The 12,929-nt window shown below is 38.6% G+C and overlaps 1 long non-coding RNA gene across 1 annotated transcript; it reads right to left on the minus strand.

The window, feature by feature from the left end:
* Positions 1-7,518: 7,518 nt before the first annotated feature.
* LOC125484526 lies at positions 7,519-11,202 on the minus strand. Its single transcript, XR_007263350.1, has 2 exons — positions 10,390-11,202; positions 7,519-8,650 (listed from the first exon to the last, which is right to left on the minus strand). It is a non-coding gene; the product is annotated as an uncharacterized LOC125484526 (long non-coding RNA).
* Positions 11,203-12,929: the final 1,727 nt, after the last annotated feature.

Here is a 12,929-nt window from a genome sequence, read left to right on the forward strand (position 1 = left end):
TCAAGCAGTCCTTTTATTAAAGAGTGATTTGCTTATCAAATTGGCCACTTTAATCCCCTTTCCCACTACTACAGTTGATCGCTCTGGCCTCCTGCACTGTTACAGTGATGCTAAACTCAACTTAAGCATATCATAGTGTATGACTTTCTCAAAGAAAATTGTTGAATTAAGAATAGAAAAATACCAAAAGGTAGCATTTGTCTAACTTTTAACTTCTCATCAATGATCTAGATAAGCACTGATGGCACCACTAGTCTTTTTAAATTAGTAGAATGTGGATAATGCTGACAGGATTGCATTGTACATTGCTAATTGCCCAGGAGAAAGTGATGGTGAGTTACTGCCCTGAAATGCTACAGCCAATGCATGGAAATTACTTCAGGTTCCAAGAATTTGATCCAGCAAAGATGTGTAAACTTTCAAGTCAATGCAATGTGACTGGATGATTCCACTGATGTCATTGCCCTCCTGCTCCTAGGGATAGAAGTTGCAGGTTTGGAATGCGCTGTCTAAGTCTTGTCAAGCTGCTGCAGTGTATTTCATTGTTTACACATACTGCAGCCAAAGTGTTGGTAGCGGAATGAGTGAATTTTTACAATGGTAAATGTGCTGCTTTGTCTTGTATTTGGTCAAATTCCTGTAGTGTGGTTTAGACACGATAATATGTTGCCCTCCTGAATTGTATCTCGTTAATGGTGGGCAGGTTTTGGCAAGTTGAGAGAACTTGCTGCAGAACACTCAAACTTTTGACCTTGTGTAGCTATAGTACATGAGTGATCCACTTCAGGTTTCTGTTCAGTTTGTTGATAAAGGATTTGGTGATGGGAATGTCATACAGCAGAGTGGCTTGAGGTTATTTCAGAAGGTAATTAAAAATAAACCACATTTCTGGAAGCCTGGAATCACAAATAGCCAAATGGGTAAGGATAGCAGTTTTCCTTTCCTAAAGGATCTGAGTAAACCAGGTGGGTTATTGTGATAATCCTATGATTGCATGGTCAATATTATTGACAGAATAAAAAGTTACTAGGTTTACTTAACTGAATTTAAATTCCAAATGTGCCCTGGCCACTCTACTATTAGAGTAAGATGACCACAAGAGACAGTACTCTGGTTATGTTTGGGGAACCCTGGGCTTTGCAACAGAATGGATAATCTGCCTTGCTTGAAGTGAAGTACTAAATCCAATTGGACCATACAACTTATTTAGCTCTTTCTGGGCACCTTTCTTATCTTTACTAACTTTGCCTTCTGGAATGTTACCCAAAAAAAAATAGGGAAAACGCATTCATTTGTTCTCTACATGTAGGAGCCCATTTGTATGGTAAGATCTGTCTTTACAATCAATTGAATTTCTCTTGCAGCCAATGGAAGTATGACTAATGTATTTCCAAGAAACATCTTTGCCAAGTGGTTCAGTCATTGTGTTCTTGCTCCATAGAACTTCCTTATTTATCCCTTACCATGTCTCTTTGCTGCCTGCCTTCATACTTACTGAATACGCTCTGCTCTTTCAGTCCTGCTCTTTACTCCATTTCATTTTCTAATCTGTCTAGGATCTGTTTCTGATAAGGGCTATGTATATCCCAGACACTACTGTGGAACATCTGACATAAGGCTGTGCTATTTTTGGGTACAAATGTGGAAGCATGTAAATTTATTAAGTATCATTTGACTTGATGCAAGAGTTGTACCTTGAACTAACTGCCAAAATCTTCCACAGAATTACTGGTGTGGAAAGATGCCATTTGGCCCGTCATGCCAGTTCTCTAAATTGAACATATCACCCAGTACCCTTCACTTGCCTTCTCTCCATAATCCACATTGCACCAATTTCAATGAACTGTCAAATACCCATCGAGTGCCTCAATTGAACCATCCTCCACTCACTACATGAAAGGTTTTCCTAACTTTTAATCTCTTTTACTACTTTAAATCTGTGCTTTCAGTTCTTGATCCTTTCCTGTGTTTCCTTATCCTTTCCATTAGTTGGCAGTCTAGAGACTAGACTGAGTTGCAAAATGGCACCTTTTTTTTGGTTCCTAGCTCAAGCCAAAATGATTGTCTTTGCCGACTCTAGGCAAAGACATTCTCCAGTACTGCAATGTTGTCCTTAGTAGTGTCACCCACTTTTTTTTTTCTTATTCTATCTTTCAGGAACATCTTGTGTCCAGGAATCTTTAACATCCAACCCTGCCCTTTCTTGTGCCAAGTCTCTTATAGATGCACCATCCTATTCCACATGGCAATCTGCATTTGCAATCACCTAATTTTCTTCACCATACCCCATCCATTTACAAAGGTGTACACTAACCTGATTTTGACATCATTAATTTTTCTTTAATCCCAACTGTTAATTTCATTATTCTCTATTTTGGCCCTATCTGTGTGTCTCCCAATATTTTTTGTAACTTCGTACTTCACTTTTGATGTAATCACTTGGTTCCTACATGCCTATCAAATTTGGTTTAAAGCTTCTCCCCCAGCAAATTACCATGCAGGGAGCTCTGCCCCATTCAGCCTGTGCAGGTCCCATGCCCCAAACCCCTTGCATCAACATGCCACCTGACTTCTATTTCTAGGCTCACATGTACATGAAACTAAAATTATTCGGTTTACTAATGACTCTTCCACACTTCCTTCCACTTTTTTTTTTTAACCACAGGTGACCCAGCTACACAGACAGGACTTGGCTTTAGTCTTATCAGCAAACAGAACTGAATTTGGGGTGGCACTGTAGCTCAGTGGTTAGTACTGCTACCTCCATACCAGAGACCTGGATTTGGTTCCACTCTCTGGCGACTGTGTGGAGTTTGCGCACACTTCCTCCTGTCTGCCTGGGTTTCTTCCAATTAAGTGGACTGGCCATGCTAAATTGCCCAGAGAGTCCAGGGCTGTTTAAGTGGATTAGCCATGGGAAATGTGGGGTTGTAGGCATGCAGTAAGTCTGGATGGAATGTTCTTCAGAAGGTTAGTGTTGACTTGGTAGGACAAATAGCCTGCTTCTACAGGGATTCTATGAACACTGGTTAGAGAGTAAGAGATACATGGACAACTCAGGCAAGTAATACAAATTCATTTTGACTGCCTATATACACTTAAGCTGACCATATCTACAAATGTGCAATCAATGTAGATATCAGCCTCATGGATATCCTACAGTAACACCAGCTTCTGTTTTAAGTTCTGAAATTTGGGGCTCAAACTGCTGCAACTAGTGACACTTCCTACACATCCATTCAGATGCCTTTTAAATGTTGTAATTGTACCAGCCTCCTCTTCCTCTGGCTGCTCATTACATACACACATCACCCTCTGCATGAAAGAAGTTGCCCCTTAGGTGCCTTTTAAATCTTTCTCCTCTCTCCTTTTAAACCTGTGCCCTCTAGTTTTGGACTCTGTGTTACCCTGGGGAAAAGGGTAATGATTTTATAAACTTCTGAAAGGTTACCAGGGAAAATAGCCTCAGCCTATTCAGCTTCTACCTTTTTTTAGCTTAAACGTCCAACCCTGGCAACATCCTTGTAAATCACAATATTCTTCCTATAGCAGGGAGACCAGAATTGAACACAGTACTCCAAAACTGGCCTAACCAATGTCCTGTACAGCTGCAACATGACCTCCCAACTCCTATACTCAATGCACTGAGCAATAAAGGCAAGTGTACCAAACACCATCTTCTCAATGCTGTCTACCTGTGCCTCTTAACCCCTTAATACAATTTCTTCAGATAATTCTCATCTCAGATTTAAAATTTAACAACTGATCCAGAATTAGAATTAATGGATTAGGGGAGATTTAACAGGTGGCAGTGTTCCCATGTGTCTGTTGCCCTGTGCTTCTACATGATGGTGGTTGTGGGTTTGAAAGTTGCTGTTGAAGGAGCCTTGGTGAATTTGTGCAGAGCATATTGTAGATGGTAAACACTGCTGCTACTGTGCGTCAGTGGTGAAAGCAGTGTATTTTGAAGCTGGTGGATAAGATGCTGATTTGTCAGCTTTGTCCTGGATGATGTCAAACTTTGCAGTGCTGTCAGAGCCACACTCATCCAGGCACATAGGGATATTCCATCACATTTCTGACATGTTGTGTAGGTGGTTGGCAGACACTGGTGCTTGTTCAGTTCAATTTAGTTTCTGGTCAGTTGTAAATTCCAGGATCATTTTGATAATGGGTGTGCAGGGGTGGAGTTCAAAGGTTAATGGTTAGATTCTCTCATTGGAGATGGTCTTTGCCTGGCATTGTGAATGCTGCTTGCCAATTATCAGTCCTAGCCTAATGTTCTCCAGGTTTTATTGCATTTGGACACTGACTGCTTCAGTGTCTAAGGAATTGTGAATGTGCAATCATCAGTGAACATTCCTATTTCTGACCCAGTGATGGAAGGAAGAAGGTTGGTCTAAGAACTCTGAACCCCAAGAAACCCCTTCAGAAATGTCCTGGAGTCGAGATGACTGGTTTCACTGATTTTTGGTGGCTTTTTTTTTTTTAAAAAGACCACTTCTTTTTTTTTGTTTATTTCTATAAGTCCAAGCTGAGAAGCATTCATTTTGTAGGAGGAATATTTTTATGCTTTGAGTCAGGGTTGGTTAGTTTTGTTGTCTGGACAGCTGTTTTGTGATGCAGAGTATTGTCACAGCGTGTTGACAATTTCTGCATCAACTTAAGTTACCATGATGAATTCTCCTCCTCAATCTCTCCCCTCACCTCGGGTGTGGTGACTCTTAGGTTAAACCAGGATCAGCTGTCTCTCTCTAATGAGAGTTGCCCAGTTGGACTCTAGTGACTTTACTCTTTTGACAGGAAGCACCTTCTGAATACAATTCTACTGGATCCATTCTACACTATTAAGCTAAAAGTATATTGTGATTACACTTCAATATATCTAACATGTTCTTCCATGGAAAATACTTTGTTTGAACTGGGAAATGTCAGCTTTACAAGTTTAAGTTGTGAAATGATCTGCAAATACAATCAGTAACCCATTTCTGCTGTGACTTGGCATGAAATGTTTTGGCATCTAACCTACTGACCTAAAGCCTGCTGAGCTGGTTTAAAAAGTTATCTATTGACTTAGTTTTGAAGCCTCAGCCCAATTTCAGTACCTATTTACTGCTGAATTCACAATATCCTCAAAACAAATAATACCAAATGTACGGTAGTTGAAAATCTGCTGTCGTCTCATAGTTTCATTATTAGACTGCTTATCTTACACCCAGTACTGAATAAGCAGAAATTTCTTCCAATTAAGTATGGGCAAGACAGAAGCTATTGTTTCCAGTCCCTAGTTCAAATTCCATTCTTGAATCACCTACTCTACTCCTTTTCCCTGGCAACAGTCTGATTAATCCAGTCTGTTTGTGAACTTAATATCACATTTTTGTCCTGAGTTTCTAATGTTATATAGCATCTCTGACAGTTGTATTTTCTACTTCCGTAATATTGCTTGGTTTTGCCTCTGTCTTAACCTATTTGCTGCTGTAACCCTCCTTCACGTCTAAGTTTGACTATCCCGGTGCACTCCTGTGTGGTAACTAACAGTTTACCCTCTATAAATGTGAGTCATCCAAACACTGCTGACTATCCTTTAACTCACAGCAAGAGGTACTGAGTTGACTATTTGAATCCAATAAAGTAAACAGCTTGTGAGGTCTTGGGTTTTTTTTTGGAAAAAAAAGTTAGAACAATAGAAGCAGCCTGAAATGGGTGGGTCAAGCTCCCCTGGAACCATGGTTTTTAGTCTTAGTTTGTCAATAGCAGTTGCTGGGGTCTGGAAGCTAGGTTTGGGAGCTGCAGGACATCTCTCCCTGCTACTGTGTTTTCTCTTGATGTTTTGCCTCCTGCTCCTGGAGAATTGCCTGAGACGATCTATTTTTACTGAATTTTCCTTTGCCAAGGGTGTGTTTATGCGATGTTACGATTTGAAACAGTTAGTTAGTAGTAGTTAATACATATACTTTGTTAAACATTTTGATAGTTACAGTAAAGCCAATTCTTTTATTATTATTTTGTCTATTTTAACTGTAGTGTAAAAATGAAGCATATTTTGCTTAATGTCGAGTAGTTTGACCAATCGAATTGCATCTGGTACTCAAAACCTTACACTCATCTTTAAAGTGAGAAAAAGTTAGGGTCTACACTATATCTTCTGAATATTTTGAGGGTTTAGTCTGGTGCACGACAAGTTACTGAAATGCTTAATAAGTTGAGCTTTTACAACCTACAGAAAGAAGGGCCAGACAGGTTCAGTTCAGAAGAAAGGATCCATACCAACAAGGAGGGCACTTTTGTAGTTTCCAGGCTATTGGAGCTGGAAGGAAGTTTTGAGCTGTTTTAGCAGCCCTAAAATAATAAAACTAAAAGTCCAGAAAGTTTCAAACCACTCAAGGCCTCAAATGAGATAATCCCACTTTTCTCTCTCATGCATGCTGTTGGCCACAGAGACCTAGATGTTCTCAGTCCTATGGAATTTCAGTAAGGTGTCAACTTTGTACCATCCAAATAACCAGTGCCAATACTGGGTGTGTTTCCAGGAAACTTAAAAGACAATTTGTCGATCTTTGGGTGCAAATGAATTATTTTTGTCATTTCTGACCAACAGGAATAGGTGAACTTTGGATTAATTAATTAGCTGACAAAGCAATTAAGTCTTGCAGCATATCTTGGAGTCATAGGTCAAAGTCTATCCCAGACAGAAGGGGGAAAAAATCTTTGTCTATTTCCTGCAATTTCCTACACAAATTAATCATAAAAATCAATAAAGATTTGGTCTGTTGCCCCTTTGAAGGAGCTATCCAAATAGACTCACTTGCATTCCTTTCCCATAACATTGCAAGGTCAAATTTGTTACTATCAACTCGTTTAGCAGTAGGGTACTTCAGTGGCTCTGATTTGTGACAGGATTCTCACCCCATGTCTCTGTTTAGTTGTCAAATGTATTCCCTATGATGTATTTATTTTTGTGCTTTATTGAACCTAGAGTAAGCTTCAGTAGACAGAAATGGGCAGCAAGGACCCATGCAACAAATGTGAACCAAATTTGCCGATAAGTGCACTCTCCTTCCCCCTCCTCCAATACCATCCAGCTGTGTGATTTACTCTTAGTACAATGGCCATGCAGACATTCTACTATATGAGTTACTGTGGTGTCAGGCTTACTTTGTATCAAACCAGTGGATTATGAACAGTAAAATTTTCAATATCTTGTGACGATGTCCAACATTACTGCATGTTAATGAAAATGTATAGCCTTAAAGATACATGCATTATTAGGAAATATATACATGAAATTACATAAGCAAGTATGAAAAAATATATTATTCAGAATTCTGGTAACTATTTCATCAAATTAGTTGAGATTCATCTAATTTGAAAAAGTAACAGTGCAATATTATCTTGCAGGAGAACCATTATTATCTGTCAACTTCTCCTTGCCCTACAATGGAAGGCAGTGAACAAGTAACCATCCCTATACTTCAGTCTTACTGCAGTATCCTAATGCAAGTATTAAAAGCAACATCATGAAGCTTCATTCATTATGAAAAGATGAAATAGCAAAAGAGGTGATACAGTGAGATGATATTCCATTCAAGGTCTTGTCTACAGAAAATGCCACTGGATAATAAGAGGCATTGAAAGTTCCATTACTGTACAGTAAACTTGCAGAAATGATACATCATGAAAATCAATTTTATAAAGCAACATCAGAGAAAACAATAAAACCATATTTAAATTCACTGGATAGGAGGAACATTTTGAAAGCTTAAAATTCTGGGTCACTCACTCACTCCCATTAGAGAAATTTGATTACATTAAACTTTAAATAAAATACTTATAAAGAAACTTTCCCAATATACAGGAATTGACTAACATTGCATTCAGAAACCCTGGATTCCAAAGCAATAGAAGGTGCATGTGCTGTGAATTTCCACTGTTATAAACTCAGATAAACTCAATTTACATGCACCGATTGAATGAAGATAAAGGGCCATCCAAATTCTATTCCAAGAAATATAGCTGTAGCCCATAATGGGCGCATTCCAAACTCAACTGTCCAGAGTTTTACTTCAAATACTTTTCTGAAGCCCAAAGATAATTGACAATTCATCTGATGGCTTAATTTCTGTATTCTGCAGAAAAGCACCAAGGCAAAACGAAATACATTCAATGGAAACGCTCCTCTGTGTAGGATAATTCAATATAAAATAATAAAATCACAATAAGAGTTTTTGCTGTTTACCATTAGGTTTGTATGGCTGCCTTACAATGGCAGAAATCCTAATACCACACTTTGCACATTTGTCACAGAAATAGTGCTTGAAATGCTCTTCAAGTTTCAGATAATGTGCTTTGTGCAAAGATGCTCATTGGATGAAAGTCTTAGGTCATTATATACAAAATGATCTGTTTAAAATAAATTAAAACAGCTATGTTCTGGTTGCTGCACAAAGGAGCAGAGCTTTCAGTAAATTGATCTGTTCTTCTAGTTGTGGATTCAATGGGGTTCCCAAATCATTGAGTGCTCGACTGTAGAATATCTCCATATCCGACTGAACTTCTTCAACAGTGATTTTATCATGTGTGGTGAGCACAGGAGGACTGTCAGCTAGAACATACTTTAACCGCTCTGTGATTGAAAACCTTAAGTAACCTAAAGAATATATTAAGAAAAAGGAAGTCATGAGAGAGGATCTTAGTCCAGAAATCCAGATATCGAATCATTATGTGTGCAGCTAAGAAATAACAAAAGGCAGAATCTGAACACAGGCCTGCTAATAGTAATCATACTGCTTGACCAGAACATAAATCAGGAAATGAGATGAGCTCTAAATGTGGAAAATCCAATAATGCCAGTGAACTTGTATCTTAACACAAACTGAGTAAAACAAATTGGTGAAAGTTAATTGGAGAACGAGTTCAGGTCCTGCCTGTGAGACATATCTTGAATAATATGTTGCAGAACCAACTAGGGAACAGGCTATCACATCAATTACTGTGTGATAACTAGTAATCTTATAGTAAAGGATCCTCTCTAAAAAAGTGTTCCTAACATGCAGGAACTCAATAATATTGAAATAGATGTGGGTATAACTGAAGTGAGAGTCTTAAATTTAAACAAAGTCAATTAACGAAGTATGTAAGGTGAGCTGGTAGGGTAGAATACAAAGTTCGGCGAAGATATGTCATGGTAAATAGGGAATGGCAAGCAGTTAAAGCAGTGTTTCCCATTTTTTCCATTGTGACCACATTTGAAGCTTGAAAGCTGCCATGACCCCAGAAAATGGAGAGCTGCGAATTCTTTCGACTGCAGTGCTTTAAATTTTTTAAAAAACATCCTTTTCATGGGGTTTTTCAAAACCTGGAATCAGGCTTCGAAGATTAACCAGTTAGACAATGCGCACTACTTAAAAACATGCAAAGGTTTAAATGGCTTCACTGTTGTTCGCATTCAGTCAGAGCTGCATTGCAACAACTTACTTCCTTGGTGACTGCAATCCCAGAATTTTGCTTTGCTACAGGAGTTGTGATTTAAATAAATAATTCCTAATTCTTATCAAATGTATATTCTTTGGAGGAACAAAAGTTTTATTGGAAAAGTGGAAAAAGAATTGCTAATTGGAAAAGGTACAGATAATATTAACGTAGTAGATTAAGACAGGAGTCTTATAGTATTACCAAAAATGCAGTAAGGGGAAACAAGCAGGATGAATACTGGAACCAGTTAGTTAATTTATTTATATTTTCAGGAGACATTTGATAAAGTGTCACATGAGATTAGGGCTCAAGGGATTCATGAAAGATCAATGAGCAGAAAATTGAGTAGAAACAAACACGTCACAATTCTGGATCACTGGCTCTAACTACTGCAGTACCATAAGGATCAATGCATGTATCACAATAATTCATAAGCTAGATCAATGACTTGGATGAGGGGATTGTGTCTATTATTTTCCAGTTGGTTCATCATACAAAGCCATGTAAAAAATTAAAATGTGAATGAGGTTCAGTCTCCTGCACAAGTGGAAACATCTTCTCGATGTCTCTGTCTACCGTACCAAATCTTTTTTTGATGCTGACGACCTTTATCAGATCACCTATTTTCACACTTTACACTGATTTGGCTGGTTGCACGAAAGATCCAGCTCTGGAATCAGAATATGAAATGAGTGGAAACTTTGTCCCTTCTGTTTATTTCATTTAAAAATAGGCACATCACCTTGATGTAAGTTCTGCAGGAGAACCGTATTCTATATCTGCCTCAGATATTTTGTTCTCTTGAATTGTGTATTATTCAACAAAGGATATGACCTCCAGTGCCTCGAGACAGTTATTAATAGCAATATTAGAAGACATAAAAGGGAAACTCTCAAAGGTATTTTCTAGACTTACGTTTAGTCACCTCTTGGTAACTCAGAAGCAGTAAACAGAGAAGTTTGACAAGTTCCTCCCAATACTGCCACTTGCTTGAATTACACTCCTGAGAAAATAAATAACATTGAATATATAACATTCACACTGGACAGTTACCTGTCACTTGCACATCTCCAACAGCTCTTTCCAATTAACAGGGACATTAAGCATAAGAATAGTCCATTTAGCCCCTTAGGTGTGCTCTGCCATTCAATCAGATCATGATTGACCTGCGTCTCAACTCCATTTACCTGACTTTGCTTCAGAATTCCTTGATGCCAACAAAAATCTATCCATTCCAGTCTTGAAAGCTCCAATTGTCTCTATCTATGTAATGACAGGGAAGGCTAGTTCCAAATTTCTATTAACCTTTGTTTGAAAGAAGTGCTTCCTGATATTGCTTTTGATCTAAACCAAATTTTCAGATTATGTTTCCTTGATTTTGATTTCATCTCCCCAGAAATGGGTCTCCAAGTCTACCCTTTAGTGGATCATCCCTCAACCTTCAATACTCAAGGGAATAAAAACTAAAGTTAAACAATTTGTTTTCATAATGTAGCCCTTTAAGCTCTGTATCATTCTATTTAATTTTCGTTACATCTTTTCCAAATCCTACATACCCTTCCTGATATGTGGTATCCAAAACCAATACGTAACTTTGGACTGCATCTGATCAAAGTGCCACAACTGAGCAGCAATTTCTCCCCTTTGTGATTGACCTCCCCATCCTTAATGTAAATGTCAACATTCCGTTAGACTTTCTGATTGCTTTCTGTATGTGACTTTTGGCTTTCATTGATTTTGTTTTTGCTGTGGCAAGAATTAACGCATGAATGTATGTTTGGTTTTAAAACCGGGCTCTCACTAGTTCTCTTCTGTTAAGGAAGGCTTGTTGAACTAAGTGCAACTGAGGCACTTATGTAGGCACTGGCAAGTCTCCCCAGGATGAAGGACTCAGGGATAGATGTTCCGCTTGCTGAGAGCAGCCAATCACAACATGGCAATGCCACCAGGGACGTGGTAGTTGTTGCTAGTGAGGAAATCACCCCAACGCCCAGGAGTGTTGAGGGACCTAGTCTACACGTGAATGAAGGCAGGGGAGAGATCACAGGTTTGGAGGTTCATGGATGAGGGAGATTAGTAGCAGGGTAATGGGGAGAGGGATTGCCTTCAGTCCCTGATAACCTACTGCATTGACATGTTGTTCAATATATTAATTTATAATGTATTTGACTGCACATATATAATGTTTTGAAAAGATTGGGGTTTCTTTCTGGATCACTTACTGTGGAATTCTCTTTTTCTAGAGACAGTGATATTGATTCAGACTTATCTTTTAAGAACCATCCAGTTATGGCAACGAGGTCTTAACATAGATTTTCAAACTTTGATGAGAGGGATTTCAAAGAAAGATAGAGAAGGCAACAGCTATTAATCCTGCGCCAAGTTCTCTTCGTCTGTGTAACACTTCAGAGCAAAGGACATTGGCTTCAGCAGCAAAAAATGTTGCATTACAAAGAACACAGCTGATTAAGTGGATTCACCAAGACTTTCACAAAGAGGTTGCATGAGCCAGTGTGTAGGTGTAAAATATATGGGCTTTGAACACAGCCAGAAAGAAACTGTTCTTGTCTCCAGAAAAAGAGATTTGTGCAATAACTGATCCAGGAAGAAACCCGAATACCAATAGCTTGTGTGGAAAATCACTTTGGCTGCAGTCCAGCATTTTGAAAGTCTGTGAACAATTTTTTTAAAAATTTAACTGTCACTTTGCCAAAGTTTTTAAAGGGAATACTCTGTAGAGGTTCATAATTTTTCCAAGCTTGGAGGGGGTTGTGTGCATATGTCTTATTTTTCAAGAAGGGTAGTGGCATATACTGTACATTTTAAACCTTGTAATAATACTTTTTGCATCTTTGCTTGCATACCTTTTTCCGATAAAACTTAACATTTTGTTTGTTAACTTAAAGAATCTCACTGACTTGTTTCTTATACTGAGCTACATACAGTTAAATATATACAGCCGGCAATTCACCTCCCTTTGAATTCAAATTTTGAGCCATGGAAGGTTCCCTAGTGGAAGAATGAGGCCCTTAAGTGGGCATTAATTGCAAACATAAGAGTCTCAGTTGGCAACAGGGTGGGAAGCCCATCTGTGAGCCTTCCTGTTGCAAATTTAATTGAGGCAGAGTTAGGAATGGAGCCAAACACTGCCTCCCACCATCAAACTCTCCCCCTTGGGGAACACATTAAATTCTGCCTATTCTGTCTGTATCATTTTGCAATTCTCAGCTCCCAACTGCATTACTTACTATCCTTTTCTAATTTGGTGCAGTTAGGTTTTAGCAACGACTTTTCATTCTTAACAAACTGTGTTTATTCCTTGAGCTCCTAAAACAGGTAACAAAACACTATGGGCATAATTTTACAAGAGGCAGGTTCCTCACCCAATGCCTCGAAGAGTTGGCACAGATGCGTCGCTGCCAATGTCAGATGCCCCATGGCCTTTCAATGGCTGA

This window comes from Rhincodon typus, chromosome 12 (genome assembly GCF_021869965.1).
Source record: "Rhincodon typus isolate 14 chromosome 12, sRhiTyp1.1, whole genome shotgun sequence".
Taxonomy (NCBI): Eukaryota; Metazoa; Chordata; class Chondrichthyes; order Orectolobiformes; family Rhincodontidae; genus Rhincodon; species Rhincodon typus.